This window comes from Nomascus leucogenys, chromosome 18, assembly GCF_006542625.1.
Source record: "Nomascus leucogenys isolate Asia chromosome 18, Asia_NLE_v1, whole genome shotgun sequence".
NCBI classification, from domain to species: domain Eukaryota; kingdom Metazoa; phylum Chordata; class Mammalia; order Primates; family Hylobatidae; genus Nomascus; species Nomascus leucogenys.
Window position 1 is genome coordinate 89,881,926 of NC_044398.1, and position 7,071 is coordinate 89,888,996.

A 7,071-nucleotide genomic window follows, 5' to 3' on the forward strand; every position below is an offset into this window, starting at 1 on the left:
GCTCTTCAAAAAACTAGAATTCAAGACCGGAGAGGCGTCTCGGTACCTGGCAGGCGGCCTACTACTCGGAACCCGCTGCGGGGCGGCGGCGGCGGCGGCGGCGGCGGCGGCAGGCGCGTGTGAGACGCGGCAGCGGGCGGCGCGGACGCTAGCAGCCGCGGCGGCGGCGCGGCCTCCTGGGCGTGCGGCGCGCGGTGCCTGAGGGCGGGCGCGCAGGCGCCGGGCAGCCGCCGGCCGCGCCGCCTGCGCAGGCGCTGGTTCAGGACTCGCTCGCCGCGCTGAGGCCCACGGGCCCGTCATGGAGGCGCCCCGCTTGGAGACGCCCCCCGACCCCTCGGCCTCGTCCCTGGCCCCGGCCCTGGCCTCGGCCCCGGTTCCTCAGCGCGCGCCGGATGTGGCGCGGCTGCGCGAGGAGCAGGAAAAGGAAGAAGGTAGATAATGACTATAATGCCCTTCGAGAAAGACTCAGCACCTTGCCTGATAAATTGTCTTATAATATAATGGTACCATTTGGCCCTTTTGCCTTCATGCCAGGAAAACTTGTCCATAGTAATGAAGTCACTGTTTTACTGGGGGACCACTGGTTTGCAAAGTGCTCAGCAAAGCAGGCTGTAGGTTTAGTTGAGCACCGGAAAGAACATGTAAGAAAAACAATAGATAAAAAAAGTGATGAAAAATTTTGAATCCAGAGTTGAATTCACGGAAGATTTGCAGAAAATGAGTGATACTGCAGGTGATATTGTTGACATAAGAGAAGAAATTAAATGTGACTTTGAATTTAAAGCACAACACCAAATTGCTCATAAACCGCATTCCAAACCAAAAACTTCAGTTATTTTTGAAGCAGATATTGCAAATGATGTGAAATCCAAGGATTTGCTAGCTGATAAAGAACTGTGGGCTCGACTTGAAGAACTAGAGAGACAAGAAGAATTGCTGGGTGAACTTGATAGTAAGCCTGATACTGTGATTGCAAATGGAGAAGATACGACATCTTCTGAAGAGGAAAAGGAAGATCATAACACAAATGTGAATGCGATGCATCAAGTAACAGACTCTCATACTCCTTGTCATAAGGATGTTGCAAGTTCAGAACCATTCAGTGGTCAAGTGAATAGTCAGTTGAACTGTTCAATGAATGGTTCCAATTCTTACCACAGTGATGATGGTGATGATGATGACGATGACGACGACAACGTTAAAGACGATGATGGTGATAATGACCATGAGGCTTTAGGGGTTGGAGATAATTCTATACCAACAATATATTTTTCTCATACTGTTGAGCCTAAGAGGGTCCAAATAAATACTGGAAAGAATACCACTTTAAAATTCAGTGAAAAGAAAGAAGAAGCCAAACGTAAACGAAAGAACAGCACTGGCAGTGGCCACTCTGCCCGGGAGCTGCCGACCATCAGGACGCCTGCAGACATTGACAGAGCCTTTGTTGACGATGTGAATGGAGAATATGTCCCTCGCAGATCCATCCTGAAGTTTCGAAGTAGAGAGAATAGTGTGTGTAGCGACACCAGTGAAAGCAGTGCCGCTGAATTTGATGATAGGCGGGGAGTTTTGAGGAGTATCAGCTGCGAAGAAGCCACTTGCAGTGACACCAGTGAGAGCATTTTGGAAGAGGAACCACAAGAAAATCAACAAAAGAAACTTTTGCCCTTATCTGTACCTGAGGCTTTTTCTGGAACTGTTATAGAAAAAGAATTTGTATCGCCTTCATTAACACCACACCCAGCCATTGCTCATCCTGCACTACCCGCTATTCCAGAACGAAAGGAAGTTCTGTCGGAAGCATCAGAAGAAACTGGAAAGAGGGTTTCAAAGTTTAAAGCTGCCAGATTGCAACAGAAAAACTAGGCCCTGTCTAGGAAATGGGAACTTACATCCTAAAACCTAGTTGTTAATTTGTTTAGAATATCTATAGCAAAATAGGTTACATGTAGTTTGAAATAAGGTATCCTGAGTTACTTTGGCAACAAGTTGTTTTACCCTTATCGGTGGTATTTGAAAAAATCAAAGTAACTGTCTGAATACTTTAATATTCAGCTTGTTTTGTTAATTCTCTGAATACTGTCAACACTCTAAGTTTGCCTTTATGATGCAGTGGCAGCATTTTGAATTACTTTTCAAAGAATACTGTTCATATGGATTGTTTTTGTGTTTCAAACTAAATACAGGCAGTTTTGTGCCAACTGTGATATTGTGCATACCATATGGACCATTTTAAAGAAAATTTTAAAATTTCAAATAGATTCAACAATTACATTACTTGCTTTCACATTTTAAACGCACTTTAAAAAAATCTACTTCTCTTGTAGGTTTTGCAGCTAGTTGGCTATTCAAGAAACCTCGCCCCTCTGAATGTCATACTGTGATCTTTAAGGAAGAAAGCTACATGAATTAATTGTACTCTATGGGAAAATTTCTTTGGAAAGGTATTTTCTAAAACTTTTTTTTCCAAGTAAAAACTTTATGAAACTTAGTCTCAAAAAAAAAAACTAGAATTCAAATTCTTTATATTATTCACCATGTCCAGTATTCAATTAAAACCCAATAGTCATACAAAAAAACAGGAAAAAATGAACCATAGTCAAGAAAAATAAAGTCATTAATATAAACCAATCCTGAGCTGGTCCAAGCATGATGCTAAGCAGACAAAGATTTTCAAACAGTGATTATAAATATTCACAAATGATATTAAAAAACTTAGAGGAAAATGTAATCTTAATGAGTGGATAGACAGGAAATCTCAGCACTTAAATAGAAACTGCAAGAAAAAATCAAATGAAAAGGCTAGAACTTAGAAGTATATTAATGAAAAGTCCATTATCTGAAATTTAGAAACTCACTGGGTGAGCAAAAGAAACATTCAGTGACTTTAAAGACATATAATTGAGGCCGGGCGCGGTGGCTCACGCTTGTAATCCCAGCACTTTGGGAGGCCGAGGGGGGTGGATCACGAGGTCAGGAGATCGAGACCACGGTGAAACCCCGTCTCTACTAAAAATACAAAAAAATTAGCCGGGCGTGGTGGCGGGCGCCTGTAGTCCCAGCTACTCGGAGAGGCTGAGGCAGGAGCATGGCGTGAACCCGGGAGGCGGGGCTTGCCGTGAGCCGAGATTGCGCCACTGCACTCCAGCCTGGGTGACAGAGCGAGACTCCGTCTCAAAAAAAAAAAAGACATATAATCGAAAGTTATGCAACCTAAAGAACAAAATGAAAAAAGCTAAAAAAATGTAACAGAGTCCTAGGATCCTGTGGGACAATATCAAATGATCTGACATACATGTAGCTGAAGTCTCCAAAAGAGAAAAGAGTAATACTGAAGCAGAAAATATATATATATTTAAGAAGTAACAGCTAAACATTTCACAAAAATGTGATAAAGATATAACAATAAGTTATAGTTTAAGAAACTCAGTAAATATAAATATAACCACACTCAGGAACTATGTAGTTAAACTGTAGAAAACAAAAGATAAAAAATCTTTAAAGTAGAAAAATAAAAACACACAAAATTCAAGAGAATAAATGTAAAAAATATTACTAACTTTTTGTCAGAAACAATAACAAAAAAATCTTGAATATGCTGAAGGAAAAAATAAAAGTTGGCAATCTAAAAGTCTATATACAGCAAAAATAGCCTTCAAAACTAAAGGTGAGATATAGGCATTTTAAAATAATTCATACCTGGAAGAATACATTGCCAGCATGCGTGCATTAGAAGAAATGTAGAAGGATATTCTTCAAGCCAAAGAGAAATAATATCAGATAGAAACTTGAATGTACTCAAAAGAATGATGAGCACTGTAAATGGTAAATAAGTAATTTAATATAAAATATTATTTTCTTTTTCTCATAATGTTCTTAAATTATCAGAAGATTTAAGTTAACATCTCTTAACACTGACTGAATAAAAATAATAACATTGCAAAATGAAGTTTAAAACAAACATAGAAGTAAAATTATAAAACAAGTATATAAAGCTTCATAAGGGTGCTGGGTAATGAAATTATACTGTTGGAAGTATCACATTTATGAATAAAACATAAAGGATAAAGCAGAAACTAGGAAGGTGGGAGGTGGCGCAGGTATGAAGGGAAAAAAATGGAAAAAGAAAGCAAAAATTGTACATTAATTGGTGTGAAATATAAAAAAGTACAATATGATTCCATATAAACTAATTGGTTTACAAAGAAGATATATTGATATACCTAGAACAATCACTGAAAATCTTAGAAAAAGTATGATCGAAAAATTAAGAGAAAATATAATAAATTGCTAAAAGACATTTAAATAACCCCAAGAAAGAAAGGAAAGAAAAAAAAAAACAGAGGAATGAGAACAAAAACTGAAAATGGAAACAAAACAGAAAAATAGTTGACTTAAATACAATCAATTCAGTAATTCCATTAAATGTAAATGGACTACACCAAAATTAAAAGGAAGAAGTCATCATACTCTCTGAAGACGCACATTTTGAAATAAAAGTATACAGAAAGATAGAAATTAAAATAATGGAAAAAAGATATACTATGCAAACAGTAAGCATAAGAAAGCAGAAAAACGTATTAATAAGAAACCATATTAATAAGAACTATAGGAAGCCATGTTAACGTCAGATTTCATGACAAAGAATTTTAAAGAGGTAGAAAGAAACATCTATAATAATAAAAGTGACTTACTAGATGTATAACTCTGGGTAAGTTGTGCAATCGCTTTGTGTAGCATTAGTTTCTTCATCTTTCCCATCTCCGTCTTCATCTCTGGCTCATAGATATTCTTAAAAACGAGAATTAAGTTATATTGAATGAGAAAATGTAAATAATGTGACTAGCACAGTATCTACATGGCATATCAAAAGCAATTTTTAAAATAAAAAATAAAAAATTTAAAAAGTAGTGGCAAAAACCACAAAATTATTTTTGCATCAACCTAATATATTCTCTCATTTCTTTCGGTTGCCTTTTCACTGCTTGTTGCATCCTTTCCTGCACAGAGTGGTTTTTATTTTGATGTAGTTCAACTCATCTACTTGTCACTTGTCTTTTGCTGTCATGAGGCTTTTCTCCTACGGTTTCTTCCAAGAGCTTTATAGTTACAATTCTTATGTTTAGATTCTTGATTCATTTTGAGTTAAAGGGTGGGTATGGTACAAGGAAAGGGTACAACCTCATTGCATGTAGAGATCTAAGTCTCAATAAATTCTAAACAACTGAAATCTTATTAGGTATACACTCTCGTTACAACATAATAAGAAATAAATAACAGTAAGATATCTAGAACATTCTTGAGATGTGTGGATGATAAACAATATACTTCTAAATAATACACAAGTCAAAGAGGACTCAAAGACTTCTTAAAATATTTTGAACTAAGTGAAAATGAAAATACAACTTAGCAAAATTTGTGAGATTCAATGAAAGCAGTCCTTAGAGGGAAATCTATAATATTCTATGCACAAGTTTGAAAAGACATTAAAAGGATAATAAAGGAATATTAGTAAAGAAATTAAATTTTCTATTAAAAATTTTTTCACAAGATGAAAAGCCAAGGTGATTTTATTGTTGAGTTCTATAAAACACTCACAGAAGAAATCATACTAACGGTAAGCTCTTTCAGAAAATAGAGAAGAGGGCTATACCTCCCATGTTTTACGAGGCCAGCATAATGCCACTATTTAAACTAGACAAAGACATTCTGAAATCAAAATTACACACCAAATGTACTCATGAACATACATGCAAATATTCTTAAAATATTACTACATCGAATTCATACATTTGACAATATATTATAATCACAAAAAATTAAAAGAAAATTGTAAAATATTGATAAGAAAGGAGAAAAATGTTTACATAGAAAGAAATCAGAACTATATTGACCTTAGACTTAATTACTAAAACAATAAAGCAAAATCTGAAGTTCTAATAGAATATGGTGTTGAACTTTTATTTCTATATCCAGGCAAAATTGTCTATGCAGTGCAATCTCAATTATATTAAAATATGCATAGAAAAGATCTAAAAAGAAAAACACCCAATATTAATATAAATAACCTCATTATATAAGAGAAACAATGTAGAGTGAACATCTAACTCATCAGTTACCACACTTGATCTTCACAGTAGCCCTGTGAGGTCTTTATTACCCAATCTCACACAGCTGGTAGACGGTAGAGCTGCACTCAAATGTCTTCTGAATAGAAGGAGGTTTGACCTCATACCATGTCATCAGTGAGGAATTTGGACTTGATAGTGAGTGAAAGGTCTCCTGGACCAAATAACCATGGCCCCAACTCACAGTGGACCCAATGATTAGCGCTCTGGGCCACACTTCCAGTGGATCTTGGGAATTTGTGCTTGACAAAAGGACAATTGATTGAATTCTCAGCACTGGCTGAGGTCTTTCTGCTGCAGGGAATTAGTGAGTTCTCCCCGAAACATGTTTGATTTCACTGGATTTCCTCCAAAGGATGGCTATCATTGCTAAGTGGATTTTCCAGCTTTGAGGCAACATGAATGACTTTTTCAAGCACTCTGATTCCACCCAGAGTTGGCATGTCATGGAATTTGGGCCACTTGACATAATCAGGAGCTTTCTCTTCCCTCCTTCTTTCAGGGTCAGCCAGCAGTAATTTGGATCCCTTCTGTCTGCTCACATTATCTCTACCATGGGGAATTAACAACCACTTCACTGCACAGCTGCTAGAGGCTGGAATAATTAATTAAAACTTAAAATTAAACCATTTATAAGCCTTTGCGTCCGAAACTATAGGAGTGGGTAACCTCTTCAAGGCATTTCAACTGATTAGCAAGGGAAAGAAAATTTTTTTTCAAGAGTTGTATTAGCAATATAAAGTGCATTTCCTAAGTATATATATATAAGGAATCACACCATAAAAGCTGATGCTAAAGCAGAACAATCTTATGTATAGCAACTGGAAATTTACCCAGAGCATCAAAAAGGATTCATATAAGGATACTGAGAGCCAGGACACCAAATTAAAAACATTGACGAATAAAGACAACCCAAGATGACGGCCTATCCATCTTCCCC

The 7,071-nt window shown here is 37.0% G+C and overlaps 1 pseudogene across 1 annotated transcript; it reads left to right on the plus strand.

Moving 5' to 3' along the window:
• Positions 1–298: 298 nt before the first annotated feature.
• LOC101176060 lies at positions 299–2,504 on the plus strand (annotated as a pseudogene). Its single transcript, XR_179807.3, has one exon. The product of XR_179807.3 is annotated as an unconventional prefoldin RPB5 interactor 1 pseudogene (transcript).
• Positions 2,505–7,071: the final 4,567 nt, after the last annotated feature.